Consider the following 16,202-nt stretch of genomic DNA (forward strand, 5'->3'; position numbering starts at 1 on the left):
TATTCACTGCTTTGCCTTTGCACTGGCTGCTAAACTGGTCAGCCTCACTAACTAGCCGGGAAATGCCTCTTCTCCATCTGTCACTGCCTAAATAATCAGACTTGGTACTCGACACAGAAGATACCTGTTGTGAAAAAGAAATAATCGTAAATAATTAACAGAAAAAGGTAGATTATGTAGAAGTTCCTTTTATGCTGTTTCACTTAAAAATGAGTAATAATACACAGTTGAAATAATTTTGAAAATCACATATTTAAATGACCAGATGACAAATTTCAGTCTACATATACACGGTATATAGTGCAGTAAAAGTTAAACACCTTGGTTTTACATGAAGACCTGGAAGAAGATCCCTAAGAACATTTCTAGCTGTACAATTCCATAATTCTAACATAGAACAAGGATAATGTCTAGTGGAGATGTATACAGGAAGAGAGTCTCACATGTTTCAGAAATGCTGCCTCCTGTTTGTTTATACCAATCATCACCCACTCCACTGTGGGAAATCCTGTAACTGAAATAATGGTATAAGTAAAAGAGCAAAGGCTTAATCCTAAAGATTCCAGAGAAAGGTTAACAGGTAGTTTCTAGCTCCTTTCTTCAAACTCCTGAGAAATAGAAAAAATACATGTCACAACATTTAAGCATCTTCTAGAAAAAGGGAAACATTTTAACAATTTTATTTTAAAAATTGCCATAATTTTCCACCTTTTTGCTGTATTTCATGCCTAGATAAAATAATTTCATGATCATCTAATTGAGAGTAGTTAGTGAGATTACTTGTAATGAAATTTTATCTTGGAATGCTACTACCCCACTTGAGTTATTTCTCTTATTTGAGTTTTACTATGTGATTTCTTTCTTTTGAAGGTTATGCTTTAATCCTAAAATTGAAGGACACATTAAACTGTGCCCAACATTCCCTGCCTCAATGATATTAACACCAATTTTTTTTTAACTTTATTCTTCCCATAATTTACACATTTCTAAATACAGATGCCTATTGGTGTAATTTAAGAACAAAATTGCTGCTCTCAAGATAACTTACCTACTTCTGAGAAAATAATTTTTATTTAAGTCAATGCAAGAAATATTCAAAAAGTACTTGTTCATTTAAATCAATATAAGAATAGTAAAAGATCATTATTATTACATTTTTCCATAGTACTAATTTTATAATGTTTAAAACAAAATTATTTATCTTTCACCAATTTCTACTTTAATTTGTACATCATATATTTCACCTCGTTCCTTTATTTATAATTTAATGAAATATTTTCAACACAGTTTCATTTATATTCATGCATTTCTATGTACAAACAAAGGTTCTAAATATATAATACTATTACATCTTCCTTTTAATTGCATATATTTTCTGTAAGTGTAACTTACTGTATCTATATCAGTTAGCTATTGCTGTGTAACAAAACTGTCCTAAAACTCATGTGTTAGAAGTCAACTGGGCAGATTTTCCAGTCTTCCCTAGGTTCACATATGCATCTGCAGTCAACTAAGGGTTGGGTCAGTGGTCTCTCATTGTCCAACCAGCTCTTCCTGCCTTCTCCTTTTGGGGATGATATGCTTTCAAGGGAAGGAGTAGAAGGATAGGTTTAAAACTCACACAATGACACTTTCACCAAATTTATTTGCCAAAGCAAATCACACATCTAGCCAAGATTCAAGGGGTAGGGAAGTAGACTCTGCATCTTGAGAGGAGCTTAAAGTGAAACTACTTTTGAAGAATTTGATGAAGAATTGGGTAGAAAATCAGGGCCATTTTTGTAATTAGTCTACCTCATATGAGTTGGAATTGACTCAGCAGCACACAGCAAGAATAGCAACATTATCAATTAATCTATGACATATAATTCTATTTTGTTCACTATTATATGCCAGCACCTATCTGGAACACATAAAATCCTTAAATATATGTTAAACAAATGAAGATAAAACCCATCCCACTAGGAGGACTTCTACTTATATGAAGGATATTATTGCTTGTCTTGCTCACATTTTTTCCAACAGGCTTCTAGCATGCTTTTCTAGAAATTAGAGATTAAAAAGCTAAATTCTTCCTTTCACAGACATCCTTGCAGTTTGGTTCTGATGTAGGATTGGTTTTTGCAAAACAAGTATCTCAGAAGATCTTGGAAAAATGAAATGAAGGATATGAGGCAGCACCTACTCTGGATGACTATTCTTGTTTCAGACACAGAGATGGATGCTTTTTTTTTCCTTCTGGGATGTATCCAGACGTCTCTAGTTTCTGGTTCTTAGGATCATACTGAAGCAGCAGCAGTTAGGTTTCTACGTTTTAATCTCCTTTTCTCCCCTTTCTCTCCTTTTCAAACAGAAGATTAAAAAAATAAATCTTAGTGTCTCTGTATTTTAAACTCATTAAAAATACATTCTAGATTTGTACCAATTATGTGTTCCAAAATAAATCACCAGAACTGGGTAGCAATTAATGAGCACTTAGAGATTCTTGGAGCCCTGGTGGCACAGTAGTTAAGAGCTTGGCTGCTAACCAAAAGGTCAGCAGTTCAAATCCACCAGCCGCTCCTTGGAATCCCTATGTGGCAATGCTACCCTGTCCTACAGGGTCGCTATGAGTTGAATCGACTCAATGGCAATGGTTTTTTGGTTTTTTTTTTTTTTTGGGTTAGAGGTTCTACATAACATCCACAAGCTCCAAGAACACAGAATGGCACCTAATTAGTCATGTTGGGTCTAACTAGGACCTTCTCCATGCACCCCAAGAAATAGTTACCAGTAACGATTATGTGTCCATAAATAAGAAAGTGCTAACAGCTATGGAGCCTCTGTAGTTTGAGTTTCCAATGAACAATATTAATTTTTCCAACAAAATATATTATTCATGACTATATTAGCTGAGATCCTCAAACCCAAATTCAAAGGCATGTGGGCAGTATATGATTGATGCAAACAAAAGCTCTGAACATCAAAGGCTCAGGTGAGCTTCCTTGGTTGGCAATACTCTGGTTGGTATATCCTGGCCAGAAGAATAGTTGCCATCCAGTGACTCCACAGGGAGAAGAGGACCATGAGCTCCACACTGACACCCATCTTGTACACTGCCCTATGCATCTCTTCCCTTGGCAGATTTTAATCACTATTCTTTCTCTGTAATAAACCTTAGCCATGAGCATAACAGCTTTCAATGAGTTCTATGAGTTCTTCTAGCAAACTATTGAACCTGAAGTGGTTTGGGGAACCCCAATGAACTTGATATTAGTGTCATAAGTGAAGACAGTCTTGTAGGGACTTTTCACTCTGAATATACAGTTGGTCAAAATGTATGCAATGTTTTGATAACTTCATGCCCATTAAGCTAAAAAACTTGCTGTGATATTTCTTTTTATGGGCTTCATAGCGAAAATATACAGAGATGTAATAGTAAATTAATTCTTGATGTATGCTTTCTAAAACCAAAGAGATTAATTTTCAATTTTTTATAACTCTAAGACATAGTAAATGGAGAAAATATTGAAGTTGTCAAGAATTTCATTTTACTTGGATGCACAATCAACACCCACAGAAGCAGCAGTCAAGACATCAAATGACATATTGCATTGGGCATATCTGCTGCAAAAGACCTCTTTAAAGTGTTAAAAAGCAAAGATATCATCTTGATGACTAAGGTGCACCTGACCCAAGCCAAGGTATTTTCAATCGCCTTGTATGCATTTGAAAGTTGAACAATGAATAAGGAAGACCAAAGAAGAATTGATGCATTTGAATTATGGTGGTGGCAAAGAATATTGTATACCATGGACTGACAGAAGAATGAACAAATCTGTCTTGGAAGAAGTACAACCAGAATGTTCCTTAGAAGCTAGGATGGCCAGACTTCATCTCACATACATTACACATGTTATCAGGAAGGTCCAGTCCCTGCAGAAGGACATCATGCTTGGTAGAGGGTCAGTGAAAAAGAGGAAGTCCCTAAAAGAGATGACAAGATGGATTGATACAGTGGCTGCAACAATGGGCTCAAACATAATAAGGATTATGAGGATGGTGCGGGACTAGGCAGTGTTTCATTCTGTTGTACATAGGGTCGTTATGAGTTGGAACCGACCAGACGGCACCTAACAACAAGACTACTATGCTCTGAAAATATATGAGGTAAAAATTTTAAGAGTAATGATAAATTATTGTTATTAAAGGAGTAGACTCATTACATTTTAGAGGGCAAATTACCTAGGAGATAATTTTGTCATTTTCACCAGTTGCCCTTGAGTCAAATTTCAACTCATGGCAAGCCCATGTGTATCAGTAGAACTGTGCTTTATAGAGTTTTCAATGCCTAATTTCTCAGAAGTAAATCATAGGCCCTTTCTTTGGGGGTGCCTCTGGGTGGACTCAAACCTCCAAGCTTTCAGTTAGCAGATGAGCATGTTAACAGTTTGAGCCACCCATACTATATAGTAAAAAAAACTAAGATATAATCTTGTCCAAAGACAAACAATAATTTATTGATAGGATAGGGCTTAAACTTTGATTCTTTCTTCAGTATGATACTAAAATTATTCATTTAGGTAAAAAAAGTGTTTTTTTTCTTTCTTTCTTTAAGCTTTAGATTAGAGTCTCATTGTACAAGAATCATAAATGGTCGCTAAAACCAGCGTATAAAAGTTTGAAGAAGATCGTCTCCCTATAAGTAACTTATTAATTACAAACAGATAGTCATTTACAGAAGAAATACCTGGTGAACACCACACTAATCAAGTGATCAATGTTACCATCACCAAAATTGAAATAAACGAATAGGATGTACTGAAAAAAGATACATTACTCTGTCAAATGTACAGATCCTGAATCTAATGATGAGGAAACATCAAACAAACCCCAAATAAGGGACATTCAAGAGAATAATTGGCCCGGACTCTTTAAGAATGCCAAGGTCTTGAAAGAATGAGAAATATTCCATATTAAGAGAGACTAAATAGACATAACAACTAAAAACAATGTTTGATCCTAGATTGGATACTGAAGGGGGAAAAATAACAAAAAAAATAATTGAAAATTTGGCAAAATTTTATTATGAAATGTGTATTAGGTAACAGTATTGTATCATTAGATTTCTTGATTTTTCGTAAATCTACGGTGGTTATATTAAAAATATCCTTTTTCTTAGGATACATAATGAAGTATGATATCTAAAACTCTCAAATTGTTCAGAAAAATTATGATAGAAAAAAATGGGACAAAATATTAACATTTGATGAATTCGAGTGAATGGTATGTGGGAATACTTTTTCATTTTTTTATGAATTTGAATTTTTATGAAAATAAAGTTAAAAAACACTCTCATTGTATCCATAAAATAAATAATATTAATTTTAGATGAATATAGGAATTTTGTTTATTTACACATTGATATATGTTTCAGGGTTCTTGTAAATATCTTTCCTCAAGGACAAAGTCTTGAAATGTATATCTCTGTGGAGTAAATAAATATAATTTCTACTTTACAGTGCTCAAAGGTATAGAAAATTTGTGACACAAGATCAAAATAGCAATGGCCATTCTTATAAATTTAAGGGAGATCATATTCCTCAGCTCTGGAAGGGATGAAATTTAAGACTAGTGTTTTAAAATACGCTCGTTAACTTCTTCACCAAACTAAAGTGGATATAAATCAGAGTTTAAAAATCATATTACCTTGGTTAGAGCTCCCCTCAGTGGCTTTATTTAGAATTTCACATGGCATAAATCTAAATTTATGGCCCCACAAAAATTTAACTATACAATAAAGTAGGAAGAAGACTTACTCAGATACTCTGAAAGATATTGAAGGGTACTTACTCAGAAATCGCTGTACATTCAAAACGCTAAAACTAGGCTACTTAGAACTAAATCAAGTACAAAGAATCTTCAAGATAACCAATCATGATCCCATTCTTTTCGTATCAGATGTATAAAAACAAAGCTATTTGAGAAAGTAGAATTTGATTATGAAAGCTAACGCACAAATATGGTAGTACATTATAACTTATTTTTCTTGCCTGCATTTTCGTAGGAAATGTGTGTTTGGGGGGCTGAGACATAAGTATAATTCATAACAACATGTTTGTTTTCTCTTATTTTTGTAATTGATATGAAACTAAATTGCTTTACGTGTTAGTCACTCAAAAACACATAAAATAACAATGCCAAGAGAAATAGATGGAAAGATGCTGAGCTTATATTTTAAATACACAAATATGTTTGAATCAGAGACAGTTTTTGACTATTTTTTTCAGTAAGCCAGAAGGAAGGTGTAATGGTTAATTTTATGGGTCAGCCTGGCTAGGTGACTGAGCCTGATTGTTTGGTCAAACACTAGTCCTTATGTTGCAGTTTGCAGTATTTACATGTCATTAACACTTTAATCAGTTGACCTTAACTAAAGCAGGTTACCCTCTGTAATTAGTTGAATGCCTTAAGACAAAAACAGGTTTTCAGAGGGAGAAGAATTCTTAAGACTATAAAATAGGTATCCTGCTGGAGTTTCCAGCCCACTGCCTGGCTCACTGATTTTGAACACAAGACTGCTGAAGTTTCCAGCCAGTTACGATTCTACTGTGGTGCTGCTGGGTAGGTTCAAACCACCAACCTTTTGGTTAGTGATCCAGTGCCATCCAGGGAATGTGGGTATACTTATGTGTGCACACACACACACACACACACACATTATATGTACATACATACTAATACAGAAGGTGAAAAAAATTAAAAGATGACAAACAGTAAAGAGTATTTAAAATTTTTTCCTTTGGTAATACACATCATGTGTATGTGTATATGTGTGTGTGTCCAACATTACTTTCCTCCCATGAGAACTATTTCGCCTTTCTTAAGGGGAATTATTTTAACAGCCAGCTTCTAGATGTGTTTCAAATGGGAGATGGCATTGTCCTGTTTTCCTGCCACAGTAACCAGCGTAGTAGCTGGCCTCCAAGTTGTCCCCAATGATGCCTGCCTCCTGGCTTCCATACACTAACACATGATACCAAGATTGGTGTGTGATCAATAGAATATGGCCAAAGTGATCCTATGTCACTTCCAAGATTATGTTATAAAAGACAGTGTAGCACCCATCTTGGTTTCTCTGCTCTCCTGTATTCTCTATTACTCTCTCTTTCTGTCTCTCTCCCTCTCTCATCACTTGCACTAGGGGGAATCAGCTACCACGTTGTTAACAGCCCTATCGAGAGGTCACATAGAGAGAAATAGAAGATTCATGTTTGCAATGCCATTCCTGGGTGTCACCTTCATGGTAATAGTCTAAGGCACACTCTCTTACTGTCTTTGCCTGCTGAAATCACATCTGTTGAAATCCAACTCATTTTTCTATGCACCCTCCATATTGAAGCCTAATTGATTCTATAGACATATATGGCTTGAGAATATTTCTAATCTCACTGATACTCTGATTGTCAAGATGGATTCTTTGCCTTGTGGCAAGATTGGGATATTAACTGATCATTCTGTGACTCTTCACACCACCTTCAGATACCAAACAGAACCTAAAGGGGAAAGCAGGTCATTACAAAGAGCCACATTATTAAACTTTTTTCTCATTCTCTTTTTTTTCATCTTTTCTAACCCTTTATACTAACAAATATATTTTAGTGCACAACCTCCTAATATTGTATTTTTTTTTTTTTTTAACGCATGTCCAGGCTACCACAAGCCAGGGGAGGTGGGAGAGTCACAATGAAAGCTGTGCCTGCAGCCTTTGGCTCCTCTCACTTGGAGGGAGGGATGGGATCCGCTCCCCCCCGCCCCCGCCCCAGGGTGCATGTTCAACTCGCTTTGCAACCATTTCTTTTTTATTGAGTTTTTGGTGAAAGTTTACACAGCAAGTTAGATTCCCGTTTGACAATTTCCACACAAATTGTTCACTGACAAAGTTACATTTATCACAATTCGGCAGCATTCTCTTTAAATGTGTCCATACCCATCCATATGTGTTCAAACGCTCGTTTTTACTTTGGTTGTGCTGTCCTCACTACATCCACATTTGGTGCCACTTTTGCCATCACCACAAATAACAAGTCTCTACAATCTAAAGCGTACTTTCTTTTTCCCATACCCCCTCCTCTTCCTGGTAACCACCAATGAATATTGGTCTCTCTAAATTAATCTGTTCTTGTCTTCATATGAAAGGGGGATCATACAATATGCCTGACTTACTTCACTTAGCATTTGTCCTCCAGGTCCATCTATGTTATAACATGTTTTGTACACTCATCATTGTTCTTTATGGTTGCATAGTATTCCATTCATCTGTCAATGGGCACTTCAGTTGTTTCCATTCATTTACTATTGTGAATAAAGCAGCAATGAATACAGGTGTGCATATGTCTGGTGTCATTGTTTTTAGGTCTATAGGAGGGGGATTGCTGGATCATAGGGTAGCTCTATTTCTAGTTTTTTGAGAAAGCACCATACCATTTTCCATAGCGGTTGTACCATTTTACAGTCCCACCAGCAGTGGATAAGGGTTCCAATCTCCCCACATTCTTGCCAACATTTGTTGTTACATTTTTTTTTTTAATCAGCGCCATTTTAGCCAGGATAAGATGATATCTCAGTGTGGTTTTGATTTGCATCTCTCTAATGGCTAATGATCATGAACATCTTTTCATATGTTTGTTGGCTGCTTAGATGTCCTCACTGGTGAAGGTTCTGCTCATGTCCTTTGCCCATTTTGTGATTGGGTTGTTTGTCTTTTTGTTGTTGAGTTTCGCAGTTTTCTATAGATTTAGAGATTCGACCCTTATCGGACAAGTTGTTTCTGAAGATTTTTTTTCCCACTCTGTAGGTTGTCTATTTACTGTTTTAATAAAGTCTTGATGAGTATAGGTTTTTAATTATTATGAGGTCCCATTTATCTATTTTGTCTTCTATTCATGCCTTTGTTGTAATGTTTATTATCCTATTTTTACTGATTGTTTTCTTCCAAAATTTTTATGGTTTTAGGTTTAACTTTTAGGTCTTTGATCCATTTTGAGTTAGGTTTTGTGTATGGTGTAAGTTATGGGTCCTGTTTCATTTCTCTGCAAGTGGATATCCAGTTTTATCAGCACCATTTATTACAGAGACTGTTTCTGCCCCACTGAATGGACTTTAACCCCTTGTCGAAAACCAATTTTCCATAGATATTTGGGTTTAATGCTGTGTTCTCAATTCTATTCCACTGATCGATGTATCTGTTGCTGATCCAATACCAGGCTGCTTTGATTACGGTGTCTGCAATTTTGATATTAGGGAGTGTGAGGCCTCCTGCTATGTTCTTTTCCTTCAGTATTGTTTTGGCTATTCAGGGTTTCTCTCCTTTCCATATAAAGCCGGTCATTTCCATTTCAGTAAATAATGTTTGTATCGGGATTACCTTGCATCTGTAGATCTCTTTAGGTAGTACTGACATTTTCACTGTATTAAACTTTCCAGTGCATGGGCAGGATGTCTTTCCATTTTTGTAGGTCTCTTTTAGTCTCTTGTAGTAGTGCTTTATAATTTCCATTGTATAAGTCTTTTATGTCCCTGGTTAGGCTTATTCCTAGGTATTTTTAATGATTTGGGGGTATTGTAAAAGGTATTTTTTTCTTGATTTCTTTTTGGGAATAGTCTTTGTTAATGTAGAGGAACCCAACTGATTTTTTTTTAGTATACATATTGTTTTATGACATTGGTTAACAACAATATGATATGTCAATACTCTCCCTTCTTGACCTTGGGTTCCCTATTACCTGCTTTCCTGTCCCTTCCTGCCCTCTAGTTCTTTCCCCTGGGCTGGTGTGCCCCTTTAGTCTCGTTTTGTTTTATGGGCTTGTCTAATCTTTGGCTGAAGGGTGAACCTTGGGATGACTTCATTACTGAGCTAAAAGGGTGTCCAGAGGTCATACTCTCAGGGTTTCTACAGTCTCTGTCAGGCCAGTAAGTCTGGTCTTTTTTTGAGTTAGAATTCTGTTCTACATTTTTCTCCAGCTCTGTCCAGAATCCTCTATTGTGATCCTTGTCAGACCAGTCAGTGGTGGTAGCCAGGCACCATCTAGTTGTACCGGACTCAGTCAGGTGGAGGCCATGGTAGTCGTGGTCTATTAGTCCTTTGGACTTATCTTTCCCTTGTCTTTAGTTTTCTTCATTTTCCCTTGCTTTTGAAGGAGTGAGACCAGTGGAGTATTTTAGATGGCTGCTCACAGGCTTTTAAGACCCCAGATGCTACTCACCAAAGTAGAATGTAGAATGTTTTCTTTATTAACTATGTTATCCCAATTGAATTAGATGGAACCCAACTGATTTTTGTGTATTGATCTTATACTGCTAAATTCTTCTGTTAGTTCCAGCAGTTTTCCTGTGAAGTCTTTAGGGTTTTCTAAGTGTAGAATCATGTCATTTGAAAATAGAGATAGTTTTACTTCTTCTTTTCCTATTTGGATATCTTTTATTTCTCTTTCTTGTCTTATTAATCTGGCTAAGACTTCCAGTACAGTGTAGAATAAGAATGGTGATAACGGGCGTCCTTGTCTCTTTACCAATTTCAAAGGGGAGGCTATCAGCCTTTCTCCACTGAGTATAATCTTGGTTGTTGGTTTTTCATATATGCCCTTAATTATATTGAGGAATTTCTCTTCTATTCCAATTTTGCTGTGTGTTTTTATCAAGAAAAAGTGTTGCATTTTATTGAATGACTTTTCTGCATCAGTTGATATGATCATATGGTTCTTTTCCTTTGTTTTATTTATGTAGTGGATTATATTGATTGATTTTCTAACGTGTAACCACCCTTGTAGTCCTGGTATGAATCTCACTTGCTCATGGTGTATATTTTTTTGATATGTTCCTGATGTCTGTTGGCTAGAATTTTCTTGAAAATTTTTGCATCTATATTCATAAGGGATGTTGGTCTGTAATTTTCTTTTTTTGTGATGTCTTTGCCTGGTTTACATATCAGGGTTAGGCTGGCTTCATAGAAAGAGTTTGGTAGTGTTCTTTCCTCTTTTATGTTTTTGAAGACATTCAGTAGGATTGGTGTCAATTCTTCTCTGAATGTTTGGTAGAATTCTCCAGTGTAGCCATTTGGCCCTGTGCTTCTTTTTTTTTTAATCTCTTCTTTTGTAATGTGTTTTTTTAAATTTTTTACTGCTGTTTGTTTCAGTTTGGGTAGGTAATGTATCTCTAGGAATTTGTCCATTTCATCTAGGTTTTCAAATTTGTTGGAGTATAATTTTTCACAGTAATCAGTTACAGTCTTCTTTATCTTGCTGAATCCGTTGTAATGTCACCAGTTTCATTTCTTGAGTTGGTTATTTGCCTCTTCTGGGTTTTTTTCTTTTTTTCAAAGACAGTGGTTTGTCTATTTCATTGATTCTTTCAAAGAACCAACCTCTGATTTTGTTAATTCTTTCAGTTGTTTTTCTATTTCCAATTTCATTTATTTCTGCCCTGATTTTATTATTTCTTTTTTTTTTCTGGTAGCTTTTGGCTTCTTTTCTCTTCCTTTTCTACTTGTTCAAATTGTTGGTTTAAGTTAATAATTTTGGATCTTTCTTCTCTTTTTAATGTAAGCATTTATTGCTATAAATTTCCCTCTGAGTATTACTTTTGCTGTGTCCCAAAGGTTTTGATGTGTTTTCATTTTTGATTCTAGGAATTTTTTAATTTCACTTTTGATTTCTTCTATAACCCAATAGTTTTTTCAGTACCGTATTATTTAATTTCCATGTAATTATTCTATTTTCCTTATTTATCCTCTTGTGGATTTCTGGTTTCATACCACTATGGTCAGAAAAGATGCTTTGTATGATTTCAATCTTTTTATATTTGTTGAAACTGTTTTGTGTCCTAGCATATGGTCTATTCTTGAAAATGATCCGCATGCACTAGAGAAGAATGTGTATTGTTGTGATGTCGGGAGGAATGTTCTGTATATGTCTGTTAGGTACAATTGGCTTACGGTTTTATTTAAGTTCTCAGTGTCCTTAGTGATTTTCTTTTTAGCTGTTCTGCATATAATTGAAAATGGTGTGTTGAAGTCCACTACTATTACTATGGAGTTGTCTATTTCTCCTTTCATATTAGTAATGTTTGTTTCACATATTTGGTGCATTGCTGTTAGGTGCATATATGTTTATAATTGTTATGTCTTCAGGCTAAATTGACCCCTTTATTATTATGTAATGTCATTGTTTGTCTCTTGTAATAGATTTTAATTTAAGGTCTATTTTATCTGATATCAGTATGGCCACCTCTACTATTTTTTGTTTACTGGTTGCATGAAATATTTTCCTCTATCCTTTTATTTTCAGTCTGTTGTGTCTTTATGTCTAAGGTGTGTTTCCTGTAGGTCGCAAATGGATGGATCATGTTTTTTCATCCATTCTGTCACTCTCTGCCTTTTGCATTGGGTGTTTAGACCATTTACATTTAAGGTTATTACTGAAAATGAAATGTCCACCTCATTCATTTTACTATTTGTTTTTTGAGTGTTTTGTATCTTCTTTCTTTATTATGAGTTTTCTGTTTTTGTTTGTATTTGGTTGTATTCCTGTGATGAGCCTTTTTGTTATCTTTCTTCTTGTTTTCTGAAAGTTTCTTCTTGGTGATTTCTTAGTGGTTACCATATTTGTTACTTACTCAACTTACAATTACTACAATGTTTAATATATGAACAACAGTTAACATATAACCTTAACATAATAAATCTATTCCTGATATGCTCTCCCTCCCTCATTTCTATTGATGTGACTCCATTAACAACAAATACAACCTATATTCGATAAGCTTACTGTGTATTTATTTCTTAATGTTCTTGCCTTTCCATTTGGAGTACTCCCTTGAGTAATACTTGCAGAGTGGGTCTGGTAGTGGCAAGTTCTCAGAGCTTCTGTTTGTTTGAGAATGTCTTGATTTCCCTCTCATTTTTGAATGACAACTTTGCTGGGTAAAAAATTCTTGATTGGTAATTGTTTGGGTTCAGTATTTTATATATGTCATTCCATTGTCTTCTGGCCTGTGGAGTTTCTGGGGAGAAATCTGCAGTGATTCTTCTGAAAGACCCTTGGTGTGTTATGTGATATTTTTCTCTTGCTGCTTTCACAATTCTCTCCTTGTCTTTGGTTTTCAAGAATTTTATTAGGATATGGCAAAGAGTTGATCTTTTTGTGTCTCTTCTGATTGGGTTTTCTTGCAACTTTCTGCATTTGCAGACTTGGTTCTCTGTTCAGGTCTGGGAAATTCTGATTATCTCTTTGAAAATTGTTTCTGTACTTTTATTGTTGTTATGGTGCCCTGGGATTCCAGTAATTCCAATTAATTGAATACCACATTTCCTTTTGAGTTTACTTTTCTTTGTTCTCTTCTCTTGAGACTTGATAAGTTCAGTTATTTAGTCTTCTAGTTCACTTATTCTACCTTCTGTCTCTTTGACTCTACTGTTGAGTGTTTCTCCTGCTTTTTCTAATGCAGATGTTTTATTCTTCAGTTCCAGTAGTTCTCTTTGTTTTTTTTTTGTTTTTGTTTTTATATTATCAATTTCCTTGTTAAGTCTCTCATTTTGTTCCTCCATTTGTTTCCTGATCTCTGCTAGTTTGTTTTCTGTGCGCTTTTTGCTTTTTTAAAAAATATTTAGCACCATAGTCTGGAAATTATCAATTATTTGCATTATTCTTACCTCCATAGGGGAGATTTCCCTTTCTTCATGGTTTGTTTTTGATTGTTCCTATTTCCCTTGTGATTTTGTGTGTTTTACTATCTTTTGTTAGACTTGGGTCATTTTGTTATCTTTTTTTTTTTTTTTTAATTTTTACTTTGAATTTTGTACTCTGTTTACTGTGGGAAAACTTTATGCATGATTGGGTGCCCAGGTGGTGCAGCAAAAAAGTGCCCAGCTGCCAACGAAAACGCCAGGGCCCATGCCCACGCCCACCAGCCACTCTGTGGGAGAAAGATGCAGCAGATAACCTCTGAAAAGACTCACAGTCCTGGCAACCCCAAGGAAGCTCCCCTCAGAGCTGAATGTTTGCCATGAGTCAGAATGACCCAGTGGCAGTGGGCTTGAAATCTTCTCCTGAGAACCACTAGATGGCACTCTTATCCTTAGAGTTTTTTCAGTACTGGTTCAGGAGTTCTGGATGCTTGTCTTCTGGAATTCAGTACACATACACATGAATGGGAGAGAGAGTTTAGGTGATCACAGATGCTGATGTAAGTGGTGGGCTTGACATTGCTGTGGTGACAGTGAGGTTCTCTATGTCTTTCCCTCACCAGCACCCCTAAACAGGCACTCCCACAGTCCTGTATTATCTGTCATTTTAAAGTATTCCCCTATCCCTGGTGCCCTTGCAGTTCCTCCTAGTCCTAGTGTCCACCCACCTGAAGCCTCAGTTATATTCAACAGCACTCTCATGCAGTGCCACGGTCTCCCTTTGCCCTCTCCCAATTGAGTGGCCCATAAATTCTCACAGTCAATTTGTGCCACCTTAAAAATAAAGCAGGCTAGAACTTCCTCAGATTAGCTCCTTTTCTGTGTTCCCTCTTTGAGGTGTTGTCCAGCCCCATCCCAAAATGGCTGCAATGAGCAAACAAGCCCAATGATAGTGGGTAGGATCTCTCAGCTTCTTTGCTGACTCCATTCCTCCTCTCTCATTCTTCTGGACTCACTCCAACTCTCCAATACCTCAGCTGCTGTCTGGAATTCTGAGATCTCAGTCTGTCTTTGTTTTTATTTGTTGCTCAGTGAATTAGTTGCGGTGGGAATAAATGGGTGCATCCAATCACTTCGCCATCTTGTTCCACCTAGTAATATAACATTTTGACAAATCAATAACTAAATAAAATGAAGTCCTCGCAATGTCATTTCTGGATATTGGGTGTATGTTATTAGCCTGGAGGGAAATTTTCTTTCTACCTTCACCTGTAGAACTCACATATGTTGAAATCTACCTATTTTACACCTCAGATTAAGTACCACCTAGGCTATGAAGACTCCTTGTATCCATACTAATGGGATAAATTGATTTCTTTCATGTTTGAACTTTATTTATTAAGAAAAGATGCACTTTTTTGAAATCTATGGTAGTAGTACACTCAATGACGATAACAGATGAGATCCATAAAAAATTAAGGCCAAAAAAGTTCACACTATTTTAACTCAGAAGTATGATTCCTCATATATTGAGTTGTTTTGTAATCATATTTAATGAAAAAGTGTCACGTAACAGTGTGTTATTTACATGTCTATCTAATGAAGTAATAAAACCATCACAACTTAAGTCAGATGTACATATAAAGCATAAAGAAATAAGATAAAAATAAGAAGAATGGAAAGAAATATAATGCTCCAAGGACTTTTTATAGAGTAACATTCTGGATTTCTAAGACTAAAAGTACTATATACAACTATTGAGACATTAGTGAAAGTCATTCAGTATAAAGGCTAAAATTTAAAAGACTGACAAAACTAATTTTTTATGAGGCTGTGAAGCAACTCAAACACTCATGTACTTCTGGTTTAAATTAAAACATTGCAACCTTTTTGCAATGCATCTATCATGGATTGAATTATGTCCCCCCAAAAATGTGTGTATCAATTTGGCTGGGCCATGATTCCCAGAATTGTGTGGTCGGTCTCCATTTTGTGATTGTAATTTTATGTTAAAGAGGATTAGGGTGGGATTGTAACACCACCCTTACCCAGGTCACATCCCTGATCCAATGTAAAGGGAGTTTCCCTGGGGTGTGGCCTGCACCACCATTTATCTCTCGAGATAAAAGGAAAGGGAAGCAAGCAGAAAATTGGAGACCTCATACCATCAAGAAAGCAGTGCCGGGAGTGGAGCGCATCCTTTCTGTGCAAAGAAGCTACTAGTCCTGGAGAACACCAAAGAGAAGAAGGCCGACAGAGAGGAAACGCTTTCCCCTGGAGCTGACGCCCTGAATTTTGACTTTTAGCCTACTTTGACTGTGAGAAAATAAACTTCTCTTCATTAAAACCATCCACTTGTCAGGAGTTCTGGCAAAATGGTGCTCTAGGCAGAAGCACCACACCATCCCTCCACAGCAAAGATCCGAAAAACTAAGCCAAACAGAGAATACAACAATCCTGAAACCCGAAAACATCAAATGAAGAGATAAAGAACTCAGCCAAGCACCAAATGGAGTGAGAAAACTGACAGAGAATGGAGAGC

This window comes from Trichechus manatus, unplaced genomic scaffold, assembly GCF_000243295.1.
Source record: "Trichechus manatus latirostris isolate Lorelei unplaced genomic scaffold, TriManLat1.0 scaffold00036, whole genome shotgun sequence".
Lineage (NCBI taxonomy): Eukaryota > Metazoa > Chordata > Mammalia > Sirenia > Trichechidae > Trichechus > Trichechus manatus.